General features: G+C 48.0%; 1 pseudogene; it reads right to left on the bottom strand.

Moving 5' to 3' along the window:
• Positions 1 to 14: 14 nt before the first annotated feature.
• LOC102263111 lies at positions 15 to 22,063 on the bottom strand (annotated as a pseudogene).

The raw sequence follows: 22,063 nt of genomic DNA, 5'->3' as shown, positions 1-22,063 counted from the left end.
GTAGAGCATGGAATTCAGGCGAAGGCTTGGCAGCCAGTAAGCAGGGAAGCTGGTACCTGCAACTGAGCCTCCAGCTTGGCATCAATCTTCAAGTCCAGGGAGGTTGGGCCCCTGGGGTGCTTCCTCACACCTTCATTTAGGGTTCAGGGGTGAACAAGATCGGGTGCTTGAGGGCAAGAGTTGGAGGTTAAACAGGCAGAAACGATAAGAGGTGAGTTCCTGTTCCGGGGGTGGGAGTCCGTCACGCAGGGTGGGTGGGCTTGCTTCTGGTTGACACATCCTGAGTCAGGAAGGAAGCAAGCACATCAGAACGGCAATGCGAGAAGCAAGGCGAGGCAGCAAGACCTGCGGCTTCCCGCTGTGTGTCGTGGTCACAGGAAGGGCATGTTCCTCGAGAGGGAGAGTGGTTGAAGGGCTCAGTCTGGAGGTGGGGAGGTGGACCACCTGATTTGGGGGTCTTCGTGCAGGTGTGTGTGTGTGTGTGTGTGTGTGTGTGTGTGTGTGTGTGTAGGTGCACACATACGTGTGTCCAGGCTCTCGAGATGCACTTTCTGCCCCCAGCTGGCTCTGAGCCCTTCGGCTGCACCTGTGTTGTTGTACCATAGGCACCCACGGGCTCCCTTACTGATGGTCTGGAAGGTACTCTCTATGTGGGTGCAATGCTGTCTTGATTGGGGGACCCTTCTTGTTCCCCAAATGTCCTCTAATTTGGCAGACAGACCACTTATCTAGTCCCGATATCCCCACTTTCACTCACAGGCATTTCCTCTGCCATTTATCCAAGGACCCCCATTCCCTTCCCCGTTTCTGAGGATGAACTGGGTCTAGGATTTTAGCTCGTGGTGGGCATATGCCATTCCTGGTCTGTGAGCCCACACTCCCTCCTTGACTCATTCACCCCTGTGTCCCAGCTTCTGCAGGACTGGACCCACTGCAGCAAGTCGCCGCATGCTTATAGCAAGAATGCGTGGAGACGAGGGATGCGTGGTGACTCCTGGCATGTAACCGGGGCCAGCCCTTGGGTGTGACCTGTCAGGTGCCACGCTGACTGCTGGCTCCTGTCCGATCTGGGCATGCAAGCCACTGCCCATGTCAGTGGGTCTGGGGTCAGATCCCGTGTTTCAAGATGCGGTGGCAACACATGCGGAATTCTGGGATGTCAGTGCTGTAGGGAACTCCCGAGACCATCAAGGCTCAGACCTTTCATTTACAGACAAGGCGCCCCACTGAGAGGAGAGGCCTTGCCCAAGATCACTCAATATTTTGGGGACACTGTGTGTCTCTTGACCCCTGTTCCACAGCCCTTTCCATCGTAACATACTGACAAGCCTCTCTCTCCCTCACTTTTTTCTCTTGTTTCTGTACTTTTCTCATGCTTCCCCCTCTCAAGTTCACCAATCCAGGCCTTGCTATTCCTCAAGGCCTAGCCCGGCCCTCCTCCACTCCAGAACCTACCTGATTCCTCTCCTCTACCTTCTTCTGCACCATTAACAGCATGTTCTGCTAATTCCCATTCCCTAATTGTCTGTAACACAAATTAATGCTTTATTACTTGATGCTCTAATGACCTGGGTTCTAACCAGGCTCAATTGCTGCATGACCTTGGGCTACCTACTTAGCATTCTTAATCCTCTGTGTTTCTCATCTGTAAAATGGGGCCGTCATTTGAGACTGAGTGAACAGCAGAAGCTGAGCTCAGAGGGCTCAACTTGGAAAGTGGTAAGATTGAAATTTGAGGCGTGGTGGTGTGGATGGGGGTGACAGCTAAAAGGCAGGCAGGGGCCAGATGGTGGGGGGCCTCAGATGGGAGAGGTTATGCTATTGGCAATGGGGATCCCTCAAGGCATTTTTGGAATGCAAGTAATAAGCCCTCACCCAGATTTTGGAGTGGTCAGGAGATGGGGTGAGAAGGGTATGGGTTCTGGAGCCAGCAGATCTGGACTTGCATTTCAGCTCCATCACTGGTTAGCAGTGTGATGCCCAACAGCTTGCTACAGCTCTCTGAGCTTCCTTTTTCAATTTGTAAAATAAAGATGATATCTACCCCCATGGACTTATGGGAAGGATGAACTGAGAAAGCATCTATAAATAGCTTAGCTTGGAGTCTTGTACTTAGTAAGTGCTTAATGAGGGGTAGCCATTATTACCGGGTCACTCCTATCATCCAAGAACATCCACCTGCCTGCCTCCTGGCCTGCCTCTGTCCCTGGGTTTGTCTGGGCCCTGAGTGACAGGCTCATTCCTCACTTTCCTAGGGCAGGGCCCACATGCCTCATTCCCCTGCTCTAGCTGTGCCAGGAAGTGAAGGAGTTGGGAAAGCTGTTGAGAAGAGAGTAATGTCATGCTTTGGGTAGCTGGGTGGCTCTTCAGAAGCTCCAGAGACCTGCAGGTAGGAGGTGGTGGTGGTGGTGAGGGGTCCAGGCCTTCTTCTTCTTCTTTTTTAAAAATATATTTTATTGATTTTTACAGAGAGGAAGGGAGAGGGATAGAGAGTTAGAAACATCGATGAGAGAGAAACATCGATCAGCTGCCTCCTGCACACCCCCTACTGGTGATTTGCCTGCAACCAAGGTACATGCCCTTGACTGGAATCAAACCTGGGACCTTTCAGTCCGCAGGCCGAAGCTCTAGCCACTGAGCCAAACTGGTTAGGGTGGCCAGGCCTTCTTGACTGACCATTGGCCTTACGTTGTCCGAGGGGATTAGGCATGCAGGGAGCTCTGTGTCAACAAAGTGTGCCCCCACTCTTCTAGCTGGGCTGCCAAGCCAACTCTCCCAGGGATAGTCTTGGGGCCTCAGGTGCTGCGGTGACCCTGCTGCTGCTTGTGAACCCCGTGAAGAGGGGCAGGGAAGGAGCAAGAGAATGAGGGCTGAGGGGAAGCCGAGCTCCACTTACCCACTGAGGGTCTCCTTGGCCAGCACTGGTGGAGAGGGGGCCAGACACCCTATCAATGAAAGAGTTAGAGTCTAATTCTGGTCAGGTGCCTGAGTTGGTTGGAGTATCATCCCATAACCAAAAGGCTGTGGGTTCAATTCCCAGTTGGGATGTGTATGGGAGGCAACTGATGGATGTTTCTCTCAAATCGACGTTTCTCTCTCTCTCCCCCCACCCCTTTCTAAAAAAACCAATGAAAATAAAACATATCCTCTGGGGAGGGTTAAAAAAAGAGTTAGAATCTAATAATTATTAGATGATGTTTATAAAACACCTACTAGGAGCTCAGCAGTTGTCAGGTGCTGAGGGTAATCAATTGGCAAAGATTGACTGGTCCTGCCTGCATGGAGGGGATTCAGACAGGCATTTGGAGGGGTTGAGGGGGGCACACAGGGGTTGAGGGGGGCGCACAGGGAATGATGGGAGCTCCGAGGGCTGTGCTCGACCCCATGTGGGGACCTGAAGGACCTGAAGGCAGTTGTGTGCTGGAGAGCAGACACTGGGTGGACGGCTTTGGGAGTGTTGGGAGAAGATGAGGCCAGAAAAGTACACAGGGGTCTTGAATGCCACAGTGAGGAGTGTGCACTGTCTCCAGGGGCGGTGGGACCATTGAAGGGTTTTAAGCAGCAGAGAGACGTGGTCAGATGCAGGGGCTGCAGTGCTGTGGGGATGAAGAAGGACGTGTCTGACTCCGGGTTTCGTGGAGGAGGGCGATGAGGGGGCTGGCATGCCTCTGGGGATGGAGAGGGGGTGGGATGCCTGAGGAGTGGGTGTGTGATTCTGGAGCTGAAGGCGGAGGGGTCCTGCCGGGTGAGAGGGCTGGGACTCCGCTGGGAGGCGGTTTGGAGCCCCGGTGGGTGTGGGTGGGATAGAGGGCAGGCCTGAGTCAGCGCTCGGCTGCAGCGGGAGGCGAGGCACAGGGCGGTGCTGAAGGAAGAGCAGGCCAGGGGCTTGACTGTGGCCTTGGCTCTGCCAACTCCTCCCTTTAGGCCTCAAAGTCTGGTCAGCTCCACAGGCCCCCAGACAGGATAGGCCCTCAGTGATCCATTAAGGGACACTAACTGTTTCCCCATCTGGGCCTAGGGCTGGGACACGGAAACCAGGAGAGGCAGAGCCTGTGGCCCAACAGGCCCCCACTGGCCGCAGAATGGCCCGAGGGGGCTGCGGGCATGATGACCAAGCTCTGGGATGGCTCTGGGAGGGGCTGGAGGGCCGGGGTTTGGGGGGTGTGTCCAGGGTGAAGGGCCGCTGGACAAGGTCCGGGGCCCAAGGCCCCCTCATCTCCTCTGTAACCTGCTCTTAGAACATTTCAGCTCACCAGGCTTACCATCCAATCCTGTCCCAATGCTGTGAGAATGGGACCAGGCCCCAGGGCTGGAAGGAAGGGAAGGTGGGTGATGGCTTAGGCACAAAGGGGTGAGAACCCTGGACTCACCAAGCTCTGAGAGTCTCTACATCTTTGCCTTCCACAGCTCATCTTCCAATTCCACAGAGCCCTGGACAGGAGCAATAGGCCCAGGAGCTGAGTGAGCGGGAAGAGAGATGCTCAGGTCCCAGTGGCCTCCTGCTTCCGGCACCTGCCACCTGGGTCTTGTTGGAAGTTGTCCTCATGTGGGTGTCAGGTAGGTGTCAGGTTGGGGCTGGCCAGGGTGCTGAGGTCGAGGACATCCCTCAGGGGATTGCTGCCAGTGGGGGCAGGGTGGAGGGTGGTTCAGACAGCCCAGGAGAGAGAGGGAAAGGGTTACCCCCTCACGCCCCTGCCCACCCCTATGGGTTCCTGTGACTGGAAAAGGCGCTTACTGGGGCTCATACTGCCTCCGTGCATCCTCTCTCCCCTGCTCTTCTGCCTCCTCTCTCTACCTCCCTCCCATCCTTCTTCCCTCTAAAGTTTCCCTTCCATCTCTGGCACTATCTTTTCCATCTCCCCCCATTTCTTTCTTCTCCTTCCCCCCATTCCTTCCCATCCCCTGTTTCCCCCCCAGTACCTCCTCATCTATCTTTTCCATCTCCCCCCATTTCTTTCTTCTCCTTCCCCCCATTCCTTCCCATCCCCTCTGTTTCCCCCCCAGTACCTCCTCATCTTCCCTCTGGTTCTCTTTCACTCACTGGCCCCCACTCAGAGCTGCCATTCTCCCCTCTTGGAGCAGGAGGTCATCCCACCCACTGCAGGGAGTCTCTTCCTGAAGACTGGCAGGGGCCCAGCTGGAGGCCTCATGGTGCCACCTACTGCCTCAGGTGGTGGGAGGACTGTGCCCCAAGGACTGCCCTTCAGAGCCCAGGTTGGGACTGTGGGCTGGGCAGCGGCCCCTGGAGGTGAGGCTGGGGATTGCAGCTTCCTGCAATCCCTGGCTCCCTGCTCATATTCTCAGCCCAGGCACCCTGCAGGTCCCACCTAGTTGCATGAGTGTGTGAATGGTGTGTGGACACTAGGGCCTAGTATGTCATGCATGCACACATGTGAGTGTCTGGTGTGGGTGTGTGATTTGAGTGTGTACATCCTGCCGGTATCCATGTCTGTGTCTGTGTGGGTGTAGAGTGCACACACGAGTGTGTGAATGGCATGTGGGCTCTGCAGGCTTTTGCCTGTGTGTAAATCCTTTGTGCACCTGTGAGTGTGTACACATGAGAGCGCATGTGATAGTGGAAAGGCACATGCTTCTGGGGGTACCTGGAGGAGCCTGAGGGCTCTGCTAAGTAGGAGCTTATCTGTACCTGGGGACACCAGTGAGCAGGGAATAGCATGAAGACAGCTGGCTGTGTGTGCGAAGGGGTGAAGGGCTGTGAGTGTGTGCATGGCGCTCTCCCTGCCGTGACAGGCTCATGTGTACACATGTTTTCACTGTAGTGTGGGGGGGGGTAGGAGACCCCCAGGAGGGTGACCATTTGGATCTGCAATGCCATGGTCACATGCGAGTAGCACAGAGGGCCTGGGGGAAGCTGTTTTTGTGTACGTGTGGAGTTCTTCTAGGCCAGGGGTGGGGCGGGGCTGAAAGTGGAAGTAGTTGGTGATTTATAAGCTTTTAAAGAAATGCCTCAGCCCCCAGTTGGGCCCCAGACACAGTGAGTCCCATGCATTCCTCAGGTCTGACATCAGCCAGACACCTGAAGCCACAGCAACGAGAGGAGGCTGCCTCCCTCACCTGCCCACCCACCGGAGGCCGAGGCCAGTGGCGAGCACGCACACCTCTTGCCCTGAAGCTCCTGCTGGGTGCAGGGGCACACTGCCCAACGGATGCCCCCGTCCAGCCACCGAGGCAACATGCCAGCAGGCATGGAGCAGCTGTCTCTGCCTTGGTGGGCCTGGGTGCCCCCTTTCCCAGCTAAGCCTGGCTCCTTCAGGAGAGCTGAGTGGGCCTCCTGCAGGCTGCCCTCCAGGACTAAGCCGGCACAAAGCAGAGTGCAGGAAGCCCTCGATAAATGCTGCCTGGAGGAATAAGCGAACAAAGGCCGGTTCCCAGGAGTGGTGCTGTCTGGCCCAGGGGGTTCCCTGAGAGTAAGTGGTGCTGTGCTTAGTGCTGGGAGATTGGCCTTTGAATTCACCTCTGCATGATTCTCTCTGAACTTCCCGTTCCTTCTTTCTAGAAAAGAGTAGAAATCCCACACAGGGTCATGATACCAAAGAAATGTGGTGGCGTGCCTGATACACGTGCTGAGTTCTTGGAACCACAGATAACTCCTCCCTAAGGGATGCTTGGAGCCCTTTCTGCAGCTACCCCTGGACCAGCTGTGAGTCAGCTACTGCAGGGCACCAGGGATCCTCAGGGTCCATTCTAGAAGCATGAGTCAGACCCAGGTCAGGACGGGGGGTGTTCACACTGGGGTCAGATGCTGGACCCAGGTAAGAGCAGACACATGCCTGGTTGCCACCGTATCACGCTACCCTGTTCCAGTAGCTGGATCTCAGGAGGTGGGAAGGGGAGCCTCTGATGCGGAACTGAGCACCCCCAGGCCTGTGGGGTGCAGCGTTGTTGACACAGGCTCTGTGATATCTAGATGCTTTTCAGATAGAATAGCCTGAAAGGGCCCAGGGATGACCTAGAAAGCCTTGCTGCTGCTGCTGCTGCTGCTGCTGCTGCTGGGGCAGGACCTCTAGCCCTGGGCCTGGGCCCAACTTGGGGACTCCTTCATCTTCATTAGAGCTCCTGAAGCCAGCTTGTCAGGCCCAGGTACCTGTCTGGTTCCTGAGAGCCTCTCATTCATCTAGATCCCAGCGGTCTCCAGTGAGGACTCAGATGAGCTTTTCCAGGCTTTGGTGAACATCTGAGACATGGAAATGCCTGCTCTGAACTCTCCCACACCCTGACTCTGGGCAGGGGTCTGTCCTTTCCCATTGCTGTAAATTGTGACTGTTCAGCACAATGGACAGCACTCATGCCTGGGGTGGGCCAAAGTGGGGATGAGGGTCTCTGTGCCTTGCAATGGTCAAAATTTTAGCCACAGCACACGTATCTCCAAAGCCTGACTTCTTATTTCTAGGAGCCTTGTCTTCTCGGAAGCCAGGAACTTATTGGCTTCTTAGGACAGATAACTAAACACACCATTCTGGATATTCATATGGGCGATGTGATTTAGGATGAGGTGCCTCAGTGGGCCTTTGCAGGTAGGAAAGTGGAGGGAAATGGTGGGGTGATGGGGGCTTATCTTTGCTGCCCAGACATGCAGAAAAGTCAGACACACACAGAAGTCACCTGCTGCGACCAGCCCTTATTAGGCACTGGGAGGAGTGGGTGAGACGGTGACATGAGGTTCGCCGCACGGCTCTTGCCTTGTAGCAGCTCACAGCTGCACAGAGGACATAGGTGTCAACAAACATTGATTCCTTTCCATGCTTGAAATTTGCAGAACTCTCTCAGGGAAAACATGAAACCTGTTAAAATATGCAGAAAATGAAGCAGCAGCTTGGCCGGGAGGGAAGGAAACCAAACCTCATAAGCCCTCAGGGACCGCCCCCCTGGGACCCCGGCTTCCAGGGCAGCCCTCTCCTGGTTCTCTTGGGGCTCCCGGGGTGTGGGAAGAGTCCTGGGTTGCTTTTCCTCCTGCCCCAGGCCCCAGGAGCCGCAAGCTTTCAACTCCTCCTAAGTGCTCAGTGCTGAGGTGGAAGCCGTGGCCTTCAGCCTGCACTCCAGCTCTCCGGCCTGGCCTCTGATCCCCTGGACAGAGCTGTTTGCCCAGCCCACACCTGGCAGGCTGTCCCTGACTGTCAGGACGAACAGGTTTGGCTGACCAAACTGGCAGCAGCCTTTGTTTTCAGTGAGATAAAGAAAGAGTCAGAGCTTTGGCCACAGCTGAAATAAACCTCTTGGACTTTATTTTCTCTTGAATCATTTTTAACTTATGGAAAAGTGGCAAAAAGAGTACAAAGAACTTTTTGGGGAACCATTTGATGTCCCCCACCCCCATACTTTAATGTGTATTCCCTACAAACAAGGACACACTCTCTCTCAACCACATTACAGTCATCAAAATCAGGAGATTAACATTGACATGCGACTGCCATCTAACCCTCAGACCCCATTCAAGTTTTGCCGGTTGTCTCAATAATGCCCTTCACAGCCAAAGCATCAGTTCAGAATCCTGTGCTATCTATCGCCTTTGGTGGTCGTGCCTTCTTAGTCTCCTTTAGTCTGTAACCGTGCCTCAGTCTTGAGTTTTGTGACCTGGACACTTTTGAGGACGATAAGCCAGTTGCCTTACAGTATGCCCCTCACTTTGAGTTTATCTGATGTTTCCTCATGATTAGATTCAGGTTATACATTTCTGGCAGGAAGACCACGGAAGTGGTGCTGTGCTCTTCCTAGTGTATCCTGTCAGGCAGGGCACAATTTCAATTTGTTCCATCACTGGTGATGTTAACTTTGGTGACTTGAGATGATGTCTGCCAGGTTTCTCCCCCGTGAGTTACTTTTTTCCTCTTTGTAATGAAAATGCGTTTTGTGGAGAGATACTTTAAGACCATGGAAATATCAGATTTTTTCCACTAGTTCTATCTTTGCTGATGTATCTTGGCTTAATTATTGCTATGGTTGCCAAATACATTATTACCTCTACATTTATTACTTGGTATCTTCTGTATGGGAAACCCCCCCTTTATCATCTTCACATTTATTTATTCACTAGAGGCCTGGTACAAGAAATCTTGCATGGGTGGGGTCCCTCGGCCTGGCCAGTGATTGAGGCCCATTTGGGCCATCTTGCCCAGTCTGGATCAAGGCCAATTGGGGCCTGCTGGCTCGGGGGAGGGACTGGGGGAGGTTGGCCAGCTGCAGGAGGTTGGCTGTGGGAACGCACTGACCACCAGGGGGCAGTTCCTGCGTGCCCCTAGTGGCCAGTGTGTGTCATAGCGACTGGTCGTTAGTTGCTTAGGCTTTTATATAGATAGATTTATTTATTCATATTATACTAGTGGCCCAGTGCATGAAATTTGTGCACATTAAAAGGGAATTAACTAGAGAAAATATTTTAATATTGCTATTTGCCCTTTCTTTATAATAGAAGTGTCAGAGATGAAAGAAAATTAGTAAAATGTATATGAAAATCTCCCTCCTGTCAGAGCCTGGGGTGCGCCGTGGGACCCAGAGTCAAGTCTCTGGCCACCTGCATGCACCTCAAAATCGTGCAAGACTCAGACCCAGCCAGCCCCATCCCCATCAAGCCCTGCAGGGCAGGGGGTGCAGCCTCAGGTCCCCCTGCCCAGCTTCATGTGCCCTGGTCCCGGCACGAGGGCACGAGGGTATGAGGGCACAAGGGCACAAGGGCATGACAACCATTTGCATATTAGCTCTTTATTATATTGGATTATATAGACTCAGAGATTCCTCCTATTTTATTCATTACTAGAGGCCTGGTGCATGAATTCATGCACAGGTTGGGTTCCTCAGGGTGGCCTGCATGGATTGGGCCCCAGCTCACACCCCCAGACTCGCAGCTCCAGCTCGTGCCCCCAGCCTCCCAGCCCTGCAGCCCCGCCTTGGCCTGGCACCACCCCCTCACCTACTCCACTATCCCGCCTGTGGGGCGATTGATCGGGGCCAGGCCCCCCCCCCACTGCTGCTGGTTACCATCTGTGGGGCAGTTGGCGGGGCGATCAGGCCCCCGCTCACACCCGCCTTGGCCTGGTGCCACCTGCTTACCTGCTCCACCATCTTGCTGCAGTCCCGCTCTCATCAGGGCCCATCGGGGCGGCAGCACCTCCACTGCCGCCTGCTGCCAGCACTGCAGTTGCTGTTGCCTGCCATGTTCTGTGCTGCCCCCTGGTGGTCAGTGCATGTCATAGTGAGCAGTTGAACTACTGGTCTCCTGTTTGAACTCATGGTTGAATGACTGCAAATTGTCCTATTATGCATAGGATTCTCTTTCCAGAACACAATAATAAATATACAAAATTCTTTATATGTGACAATTTTTTTGGAAATATGAATGTCACAAGCAGCATTATTAGCCAGAGTTCACAATCCTGTATAAGTTTTTAATATCTTTTTTCTTGCTTAAAATATATCTCCTTTGGGACACACCTCTATTATTAAACATCACACTCAACTAACTGCAAATCACTGTGCATTTCTTCAAAGGCATAGAAAAGAACCAGAGAAAGGAAGGGGGAGAAAGATGGAGAGGGAGGAAGGGAGGAAGAGGGGAAGGAAGAGAGAGAGATAATTTGCATATTAGGCTTTTATTATATAGGATTTATTTTGATGCTCAGATTGTCCCAACTTTGGCCCGTGGGAGTCCCTTCAAGCTGGCTTCTGTATTTGATACATTCCCTCCATTCTTTAAGACTTCCTGACTTTTCTGAACAAGAGGGTCATGACTCACTCATCTTGTGATTTCTCTGCCCCTGCCATGGAATTAGTCATTTCTCCAAGGCAACTTAGTTCCTTTTAGTGGAGAATGGTATTTAGAAACCAAGATCTCAGCACTAGGTATGTTCATAGCTTTCGAAATGTCAGTGATTTTTCTGACTGGTAAGCCAGGAACAGAATGTTGCCTTTAAGCTTTAAGATTCTAGACCAGTGATTCTAAAACCTGTTCAGGTGGAGGACAACATGAAGAAAATGAGATTTTAGTGGAAATATATATTTATTGAGTAAACATGAAATTTTCTAGAATCTAAGACATATAATCTATATGGATGTGGAAAGAGGGGATATACATATATGTGTATATGTATATGTGTAATCTATACACACATAATTTAAACATGTGTATTTTATCTCTCTGTCTGCCTATCTTGAAGACCGTGAGTTCACACTTACCTTCAATACCAATTCCATACCACACAGTTTATTCTAGTTCCCCTTCCATCATTTCTGTGTGTAAAACCAATCTCCCCTGTAGCCACTGCCCCAGCTCAGATGTCCTCTTCTGTGATGGACAAGTCACCCCACTGCACACTGTGCCCGGACTTGGGTGCCTACTTTCCTTGGCCCTATAATATATTTGGGACTGAATTATGTAGGGAGGAAGGCAGGCAGGTAGGCAGGTAACATTTTGGACATTTTAACCACCAATAAATAATTTTCCGATCTTTGGAAGGTTTTGCTCAAAACTTGCCCTTAAAAAATGATATATGCTTTGCTATTATTGAAATACCAGACTATGTGAATTATATTTGAAAACACAGGGAAGGAAAAGTTATCCATAATTTGAATACAGCCTTTGTTTAGTGTTTTAGTGCATCTCTTTTTAGTCCCCTCTCTCCAGTGCATCTGTTTTCTTTGAAATATAATTAGAGCTGTAAAGTTGCTACACCTTTCCAACCTGCCCATTTGCTTGAGGAAACAATAAACGCATTCACTGCTTATGAAATACCTCGTATGTGCCCAGCTCTGTATAGGTTGTTTTCTCTTTCTCATTTAAACCTTAACATAATATTGCAAAGTAGGTATTTTCCTGACATTAGAGCTAAAGAAATGGAAGCTCAGGGGAGCTATCCAAAATGGCTCTTCTAGTAAGCGGTAGAGCTAGTATCTCTGACTCCCAAGTCTGGTTCACTATCTGACCTCCCTGAAGATAAGTATAACCAGTCTCCCACAATACAGCACTGTCTCCATAACTCTGATTTTAAATGCAGGCGTATTGGTCCTGGGAGTCCTTTCAAGCTAGCTTCTGTGTTTGATACATTCTCTCCACTCTTTAAGCACTTCCTAACTTTCTGGAACAAGATGCTCCTGGCTCATCGTGTGATTTCTCTGTCTCAGCCCTGGAATTAACCATTTCTCTAAGGAAACTTAGTTTCTCGTAGGGGAGAATGGCATGTAGAAATCAAGGTATGCTCATGGATTTTGAAATGCTGTCAGTGATTTTCTGACTCTAAAGCCAAGAACAGAATGTTTCATAACTTACTGGCACTATTTCAACTATGCCCCTGTTGTCGGCTATGTGGGCTGCTTCCTCTCACTCTATAAAGAATGCATGATGAACATCTTCATGGATATGTTTTTCCATGAATTGTTTTCCAAAGGGTTGGCCTAATTTGGTTTTATTTTTTAATCCTCACCCAAGAGTATGTTTTTATTGATTTTGAGAGAGAGGGAGAGAGACATTGATGTAGGAGAAACATTGATCCATTGCCTCTCATATGGGCCCGACTGGGGATGGAACCTGCAACTGAGGTATGTGCCCTGAACAGGAATTGAAGCCACAACCTTTTGGTGTACAAGATGACGCTCCAACCAACTGAACCACCCAGCCAGGGCAAGGGTTGACTTAATTTGAGTGCTACACTCAAACAGCGTTGGCATAGTATTATTTTAAAAATAACTGATACAAAAAGTATTTCGATTTAATTAGCATATATTTGAATATAAGTTCTGTCTTATTCAAGAAACACTTAAGGGTTACCTGCTGTATACCAGGAATGATGGCAGGAATGGAAGATACAAAGTTATTTTTATCGTATAAGTCTTCAGAAATCCAACACCAAGATGACTGTTTTAAGGGCTGTGCCAATGAGGCCTTGATTGAAACGCGGGGGGTGATGTGGGGGCAAATGCTAAGACAATGGGTTGGCTCAGTCAGCTCAGGAAAGATGTGATGTGGGGTAGATGGGGTTCCCAGGTGTTGGGTGTGACAGTTAAGTTGTGTCTTAGTGCCAAACCCTCACTTACATATTCTGCTTTGTGGTGTGGAGTTGGCTTTGCCAACTGGTTCTGTTAGGATCTGCCAATAGGGGGTGCCAGAGGGAGCCTGCAAGGCCTTTGCTGTCCGTGGGCTTCCTTTCTGCTCGCTGTCCTGGTGAGCTCTGCCTGGCAATGGGTCTTCTCCCTGCCAACAGAGCCTTCCTGTAGCAGCAGCTGAATCCATTTGGCAGTTTTCCCAACACTCGGAGTATCAGCTTCACTGTGCCCTTCTAATCTGAGGTCCTTCCGCGTGCCAGCCAGCCCCAGCTCCCTCCTCAGAGGTCTGTGCGTCAGATCCCTTCCTCTCAGTGTCCAAGTGTTAACAGTTCCAACCTCTTCCCTTTGTTCCCTCAGCCCTAGTTATGGCAGCTGCTTCCGCCTGTCCCATGATATCCCAGGGTTTTCTTTTTACTCTTTCAACGTCCCAGTTAACAACTCTATGCCTAGTTCACAATTCTTTACATTGAATCCTCTCTGTTCAAATACCTGGTGAGACTATTGTGTCCTTATTGGAACCTGGCCAGTGGGCCCGTGGGAGCTGCAGAGCTGGCTGAGAGAACGCAGCCTTTCCCAGAGCGTTCTGGCTCCCTCTTGCCAGGTGTTGAGTAGGAAGTGTCTAGCTGGGCTGAGGACTTGTTGACTGGAGAAATTCCAGCTAGATGCCTGGCAGCTGCATGTTCCAGGAAGTCAAGGGATCTCCTGGAGATGGGAATCCGTTCAAAATAGTTGGTCTTCATAAGTCCACATAAATATTTTGTCCATTTGAGGCATTACAGGGCCACAGAACAACTTTCATTTAAACTCTATTCAACAAGCGTTAGTGAGCACCTATGAGGGTCAGAACACGGGTGAATGCAGAAAACTGCACCCCTTCTGACTGAGCCACGTAGGGATATACAAAACGCGCAACTCAAACATCCCCAGCGGCCTCAGTTCATTACCCACACCCAGCCACATCCGGTGTTACAACTTTTTGTGGACTCTCAGGTAACCCTCCCTTTCCGCCAGGTCACAATAACTCACAAGTTGCAATCCTTCTAATGCCCATGTCCACAAGCAAACTTTAAGTCTTTTTTTCCCCCAAGTAAAATGCCTTATTTACTGCAGTCATTATGTATTTCTTTCCTTTTTTAAAAATTAAAAAAAAAATTGCCCTAACCGGTTTGGCTCGGTGGATAGAGCGTCGGCCTGTGGACTGAAAGGTCCCAGGTTTGATTCCGGTCAAGGGCATGTACCTTGGTTGCAGGCACTACCCAGTAGGAGATGTGCAGGAGGCAGCTGATCGATGTTTCTCTCGCATCGATGTTTCTAACTCTCTATCCCTCTCCCTTCCTCTCTGTAAAAAATCAATAAAATTTATAAAAAAAATTAACAAAAATCTCAATTACAGTTGACATACAATATTATATTAGTTCCAGGAGTACAACAGTGTTTAGACATTTTTGTTACGTATTTCTTAACCATGTAATATGTGTAAAACTGTGCTACTGTTTTTATTAGGTTCCTATCTTTTTTAATGTGTCACTGATAAGCCTTGTGGTTTTGTTGCATAGTATGGTGATTTTCAGGAATGCATATGTTATAGAAGAACTGACTAAGCCTAAGACAAAGAAAACAGCAAGGGAGATGACTGCAGAATGCTTCTGAAGCTAGAAAGTAGGACAAATTGTAACTGTGAAATAATAGAAAACACATATATTGGTCTCTGCCCTTCGCTCCTGGCACGGGGCTCTTAAAAACCCTTGTAAATTCCTAAGTGGTAAGAGTGCTAGGAACATTTCTCGTCCTAATATTTGTCTTTGTCCCCGTGTCTGACACAGAACCCCTAAAACCCTTGTAAATTCCTAAGCGATAGGAGCACTAGAATCATCTTTTGTTCTATTGAGGCGACTCTGGCTGTGTTCAAGGATAGGGGCTGGTTACCAGAAAGACCAAGTCATGATTAGAAACTTGACATTTTTAGCCCCACCCCCCCAACCTCTAGAGAGGGGAGAGGGGCTGGAAATGGACTTAATAATTGATCATACCGCTGTGACGAAGCCTCCACAAAATCCCAATAGAATGGGGTTCAGAGAGCTTCCAGGTTGGTGAACACATCCACAGTGGGAGGGTGATGTACTCCAACTCCACAGGGACAGAAGCTCCTGCACTGGGGACCTTCCCAACCTCACCCTATGTATCTCTCCATCTGGCTGTTCATCTGTATCCTTTATCATATCCTTTGATAAACTGATAAACGTGTTTCCTGAATTCTATGAGTTGCTCTAGCAAATTAATAGAACCCAAGGAGGGGGTTGTGGGGACCTCAGATTTATGACTAACTGCTCAGAAGCACAGGCGACAGCTTGGACTCCCAGTGGAGTGGGGGACTGAGCCCTTAACCTGTGGGATCTGAGGTTATATCCAGGTAGACAGTGTCAGAATTGAGTTAAAGTATAGGATGCCTAGCTGGTGTCACAGAATTGCTTGGTGGAGAAAACCCGGAAATGTCAGAATTGAGTATTCTGTGTGAGTAGAGTAGTAAAGGAGACACGCAGAAAGAGAACTGTGGATTTTTAACACACTAACTTAGACCTAAGAAAGTTGACTATTAAGCCAGCTATGAGAAAGAAGGGAGCCACACAGAGAGAGCTTCAGCAATCTGCACGGGTTCTCCTGAGTACATTGTTGAATAATGAGTCTCGGGTGTGTAGAGTGACACTGGGGAAAGAACGACTGGGAGTTGTAAGCTGAACAATTTTCAGAGCTCATTCAAGTTACTACCAGTGAGAGAGGGGAGTCCCCAGTGAGCACCTGGGGAATTCAGCAGAGACCCCAGAAGGGTCATGCCCTAGTGAACGGGCTAAATTAGTCCAGAGTAAAGACTACTCTAGACTCGCCTCACCAGAGCTTAATATTGGAGGACTATGCTACCAAATCCCAAGACTTAATATAAAGCTACAGTAATCAGGAGTGTGTAATATTGGTAAAGGATAAACATATAGATCAATGGAATGGCAGGATCCAGAGATAGACCCAGCTGCAAAGAAAAGACCCAAAAGGCTGACAGTGGGATTTCTTCAGGCGAACAGTTCAGCTGTCTCATGCTACAGTGAGTCCAGCATTGACATGCCTCATCTATGCTCTGAACTCCCAACCCAGTTTTAGTGTTACCTCTGGAAATGTGAGTAGTTAGCCAAGAACTTCCAACATGAAAACTGGAGCTCAGACAACAACAACAACAAAAGAATCTGGAGGAAGTAAAGGCTAACTAGAGAGATTAAACTATTAAAAGAAAAAAAAAACCTCCCTTTTATTAATATTTTCAAAGAGAAGATATTTCAAAGAAATAATTCCAGAAAAATTTCCAGACTTGAAGGACATGAATTTGTATTTGGAAATGGCCCACTAAATTCCCAACAGATACCATTAATTCATTCCACTGGGAATAGAGAAGATTACATGAACTTCTAGAGAGGAGAAAAAAGGTTTCATATAAAGGATCTAAAGTCAGAATGGACTCAGGCTTCTCAACAGTAATATTGGCAGCTAGAAGACAGTGCATACCTTCAAAATTTAGAGGGGAAACATTTTCTAACTCAGAATTCTACAGCTGTGCAAACTATCAATTGTTTTGAGAATAAAGACTATTCAGACATGCATTTTCTCAATATATTTGTATCACCTTTCTCAGAAGGCTGCTGCAGGCTATGCTCTACCAAAACTAGTAAACTAAGAAAGAGGAAGAGATAGAATACAGGAAACAGGGAGTACAGTGCAAAAGAGAAAAGAAGGGGGTTCCTTGGAAGAGGGTAAAGGGAGATCCCAAGATGAAAGCAATGCAGCAGGTCTAGAGAGCACCCAGTCCAGGTGGGAAACTGGGAGAGAGCCTGGGAAAAATGGCCCCAGGTGATGAAATTGATAGAAATATTTGACATGTTTGACCATAGTGAGAGGTTTAGGCAAGTGAAGGAGGGTCTGGGATGATTTAGGGATCTATATCTATATCTATATCTATATCTATATCTATATCTATATCCATATCCATATCCATATCTATATCCATATCCATATATGTGATAATGATACAGATCATTATTAACTCTGGAAAAACCAAAAGTAAGAAAGTATATTGCATGGTTCAAAGAATGAGTGAAGTATACTGCATGGCTCAGTTGTGAATACCAATTAAAGACATAGTTCTATCAGGAAGAAGAGAGATGAGAAATGTGGTGGCCGTGGGGTGGTTGTGAAAGAGGTAAATTATCACTTTCCAGAGTGGGAAGTTAATATTAACACCTAAACCTGAAAAGACAAGAAAGAGTAGTATAAATATACCATTTAGAGACATGTATATACATTTAAAATATAAAAGTTTAAAACTTGAATGACAGCCTTTTGGGAGTAGAAATTGTGTATGCCTGAGAGCTGCTATTTTTCATCATAAGCTTGTGGTTTGTCTCTTTAAACTATGTGTATGAATAACTGATAAAAAGCTATCTGTCTATCTATCTATCTATCTATCTATCTATCTATCTATCTATCTATCCATCCATCCATCTATATTTGGGGACCATTGTGAAAATGGTGGCTGAAGTGGAGAAGGCTGACTCTTTTCCCCTTTGTTCTGTTGATATACTCAACTAATAGGATAAAAAGCTAATCAGCTAATGAGGGTAGATGTGAAAGTCTGGTGTCTGCTGGAGCCCAGAGTAGGCACACCAGAAGCTTTGAGTTCTTAGAAACCTGGGATCAAAGGCCTGGGGAAAGCTTGTTTGTCTAGGAAAGTCAAGGCTCCCTGAGACACCTGAGGGGGTAGAGCCACTCCCTCAGGACAAGGAAAGGACTCAGCCTTGGATCTCTGTGAGGTCTGGAGAGAAGTTCCCTAAACACTGACAGTAGCTGCCCTACAGGGAACCCACCCTGTTTGCCTGAGGTGAGTTCATACCTGGAGCAGCCAAAGAGCCCAAAGCTCTCCCCATTCTTCAGACAAGAGTCCTGCATACCAGCCCATTTGCTGCCAGCCTGAAGGGAGAACACCAATTTGAACAATCAGAACAAGTGCCTCTTACTGAGGACAATTTAATGGAACAAATGAGGTAGAAATTAAAAATAATGTACAACAAAAATACTTCTATGGTGATTCAACAATTTATTGCTAAGGAATGATCTGTATATATAAAACCCTAGTATGCTAGTAGACTGAATGATGGAACAACTGAACAACCAAACAACCAGTTGCTATGATGTGCGCTGACCACCAGGGCGTGCGCGCAGAACATGGCAGGCATCGGCAGCAGGAGACAGAGTGCAGAACATGGCAGGCATCGGCTGCAGTGGAATGGTGGAACAGGTGAGTGTGGGCGCCAGACCAAGTGAGGGCACCGGTCGCTGTCATGGGGTGAGCCTCTGGTGGTTATTGAAAATTCTTTGCTCCTGCTTGCTGCGATCCCCCAGGCGTTCGCATATGCTGCCGGGGCCCAGCACCGGCCCGATCGCTCAGTGCCGTCAGTGGGTGTGAGCGGTGGCTGCCAGCCCCAATCGCCCCTCAGGGCTTCTCCACCTCCCCCTGCTCCTGAGTGGTGATCAGGGCCCAGCAGCCGCCTCTCACACCCACTGCCGGCGATGGCCCCACTCTCATCCACAGCCAGCACTGGAGCCGCTGCTGGTGCTGGCCCCAATTGCTCTGCACTGTTAGTGGGTGCGAGCAGGGGCTGGTGCCATCTGTGAGTAGGGCTGCTTGCAGACAGGGGACCAGGGCCCACGGCAGGAGGGGCTCGGTGGGGGCATGGAGGATGGGCCGAGTGCCCACCGCGGCCTTGGTGCCCACAGTTCCTTTCAAGGTGCACGAATTTGTGCACTGGGCCCTTAGTCTTGGAATAAGAAAAGAGGTTTTGGCAATTAAAAAGTACTGAATTTAAAACTCAATAGAGGAAGTGAAAAGTAGAATAAATACTACTGGATGATAGAGAAAGTCATTCAGGAGATCAGATGGAGGAACTATCTTGCAACATGGAACAAATTACAAAGAAATGGAAATTATGAGTGAGAAGATAAGAGGATGCTAAAGCTAGGAGATCTTATATCTGAATAATATTTGTTTCAGAAGGCAGGAGAAAAGAACAAATAGAGGAGAACCAATAAAGAAAGAAATAATAGAAGAAAACTTTTCTGAGCTAAAGAAAGACTTGAGCATTAACATAGAAAGGGTTCTTCAAATGCCTAGCAAGATTAATAATAAAAACAAGATTCACACCTAGTCATCTCGGTGAAATTTCAGAACTTCAAAAAAAAAAAAAAAGTAAAAATCCTAAAAACTTCCAGACATAAAACAATCAACAACAAAAACAGTTTACCTGAAAGGGAAAGAGAATCAGACTGGCACTGGAGGTCTCATTTGCAATGTGGAAAGCCCTACGATCATTAAATTATCCCAACAGCTTCCAGGGGAAAGAACTCAGATCCAAGAATCTTGGCCAAAATGTTATTAAGTGTAAGAGTAGAAGACAGAAATTTTCAGATCTCTAAGGATCTATGTACCATTTTTCAGTAAACTATTCAAGAGTTAGTTTTAGATAAATAAAAATTAAATTTGACAAAACCCCACACATCTCAAGATAGGGGAAGACAAAGAGCATATGAAACAGTGGAGAGCAATAGATCTAGTAAAATTTATAGTAAATAAATGGATGATGATAAACTAATTTTTACACTATGTTCTACATTAGAAAGGAGTTTTGAAATAGAAGGCAAGGGGGAAAACCCTTAGTAATAGGTTGAAATTAAAATTACAGATTATTTCAATCAAACTAGGATATGGGATGGAGAGGCTGATGTGGTTGAGAGGAAAGAGGTGATGAGCATGAGGAAATAAAAAGTGCTATAGGATTGTGCTGAGTTAAAGGGGGTCATATAACTATATAATTTTGGTATGTTGATAGCGAATTATCAAATAGAAATAGAATATGAATTTAATTATAAACAGAAATATGAATTTCAATATCTCTATCATCCAGCAGTATTTATTCTACTTTTCACTTCCTCTATTGAGTTTTAAATTTAGTAAATATTAGTGAACTTGAGATGGATAGAAAAACTTCCAAATACCAGGAAGGGAAACATTTAATTTAAAACAGAAAAAAACTGGAAGGATACCCATAATAGTAGAGACCTATGGGGTCAGGTAAGGAAGGTGGGATTTAGAGAAGTGAAGGGAGAACTTTCATTTTTTCCCCTTCTTTGTTCTTCTCTAATTTTTGAATTCTTTTAAACAATTAGGATGCATTGATTCATTGCCTTATAATTATAGACAATAAAGTAAGAAACACTGAAAAGTCAACACTATTCAAAGACGCAAAGGTGATACCATTTGCAATGTCTTTGGAGAAACTCCTTTCTTTCCCTGCACACACCCTCCGCACCCCCACCCCCTCAATAATGAGTAATGATTATTACTGGAGAAAAGGGCTAGAGAAAAGTATGTGGCTAACTTCTGACACGACTTTTATGTTCAAAGTAAAAGCTAAAGAATTATGCCATAAATAAAGATGTCTATCTGTGTGCTTACAAGTTCCCATTTATTGAGAAGAGGTGTTCTGACATGCCCTATGGGGGATGCACTGTTCTCAACTTTAGAAAATTGGACTCTGCGATGGGCCTAGAAGCCACCAGTGCAGTGGCATGGCCTAGTAGATCTTCTTAACCTAGCAGTTAAGGCACCCTCATTTTAGTTTTGTCCCTGCCATTTGTATGGGCTACATCAGTGGTTCTCAACCTTCCTAATGCCGTGATCCTTAATACAGTTCCTCATGTTGTGGTGACCCCCAACCATAAAATTATTTTTGTTGCTACTTCATAACTGTAATTTTGCTACTGTTATGAATCGTAATGTAAATATCTGATATGCAGGGTGTATTTTCATTGTTACAAATTGAACATAATTAAAGCATAGTGATTAATCACAAAAACAATATGTAATTATATATGTGTTTTCCGATGGTCTTAGGTGACCCCTGTGAAAGGGTTGTTCGACCCCCAAAGGGGTCGCGACCCACAGGTTGAGAACCGCTGGGCTACATGCTTTTGTGCAAGTCATCTAACCTCTCTGAAGCTGACTTCTCACCACAGAAATACTGTGATCCTGCACTTAATCAACATTCCCTAAATGTTTATTTTATGGATAATGAATAAATAAATGAATGAAGTAACTTGTCTGAGGTGACCCTTAGTGGAAGCCTATAAGTATCTAGCTTAACACACAGTGAAGATGGGTCCCTCCTACCTCCCTTCCCCCCACGTCCCTTCCCCCCACCCCTCAGCACTCTGCACACCTCCTGGAGGATGCGCTCCTGGTTCTCCAAGGAGCACAGGACCAGGGTGCAGACCACCACGTCCATGGAGCCATCGGCCACCGGGTACATGTTCTCCCCGCGGCCACCACGAAGCGCTCAAACTGCACGTGTCGGTTCTCAGCGATGCTCTTGATCAAGAACTTCTCAAAGTTGGGGTTGGGGTCTACACAGGTCACCCTGCATCCGGGCGGATAGAACTTGAAGTTGGCCCCGGTGCCACAGCCCAGCTCCAGCAGGGAGAGCTCCCCCGAGGGGCTCCCGTGCTCCTGCAGGCTGCTGAAGAGCTCCCGCTTCTGGCTCGCCATCCGTTTGTGGTACATTGAGATGAACCTCACCCAGAAGTAGGAGAAGTATTTGTTTGCATATCCCGTTCCACCGGCCCAGAAAGTTCAGCAGGTATAAGGGGAATGCCAGGATGCAGACGGCCAGAAAGAGAAGGTGGGTGAGGACTACCAGTGTGCAGGAAATAGAGCCCAGAACACAGGGATGGGGGACTAGGAGAGGGATTCTGTAGACCTCCTAGGAGTGCAGTCATCAGGTGAGGGATGAGTTAGGGGAAGTGAGAGCTTGACTCCCAGTCTCCTTGGGCTCTTACCAGCAAGGAGAAGACAGGACGCCATGAGCATGTTCCAGCAGTCATCTGCCACAACAATAACTTCAACATCGGAAACAGCTCCCAT

Source organism: Myotis brandtii, unplaced genomic scaffold, assembly GCF_000412655.1.
Source record: "Myotis brandtii unplaced genomic scaffold, ASM41265v1 scaffold29, whole genome shotgun sequence".
NCBI lineage: Eukaryota > Metazoa > Chordata > Mammalia > Chiroptera > Vespertilionidae > Myotis > Myotis brandtii.
Note: the sequence above shows the minus strand (reverse complement) of the source record. Positions and strands in the feature narration are given on the sequence as shown.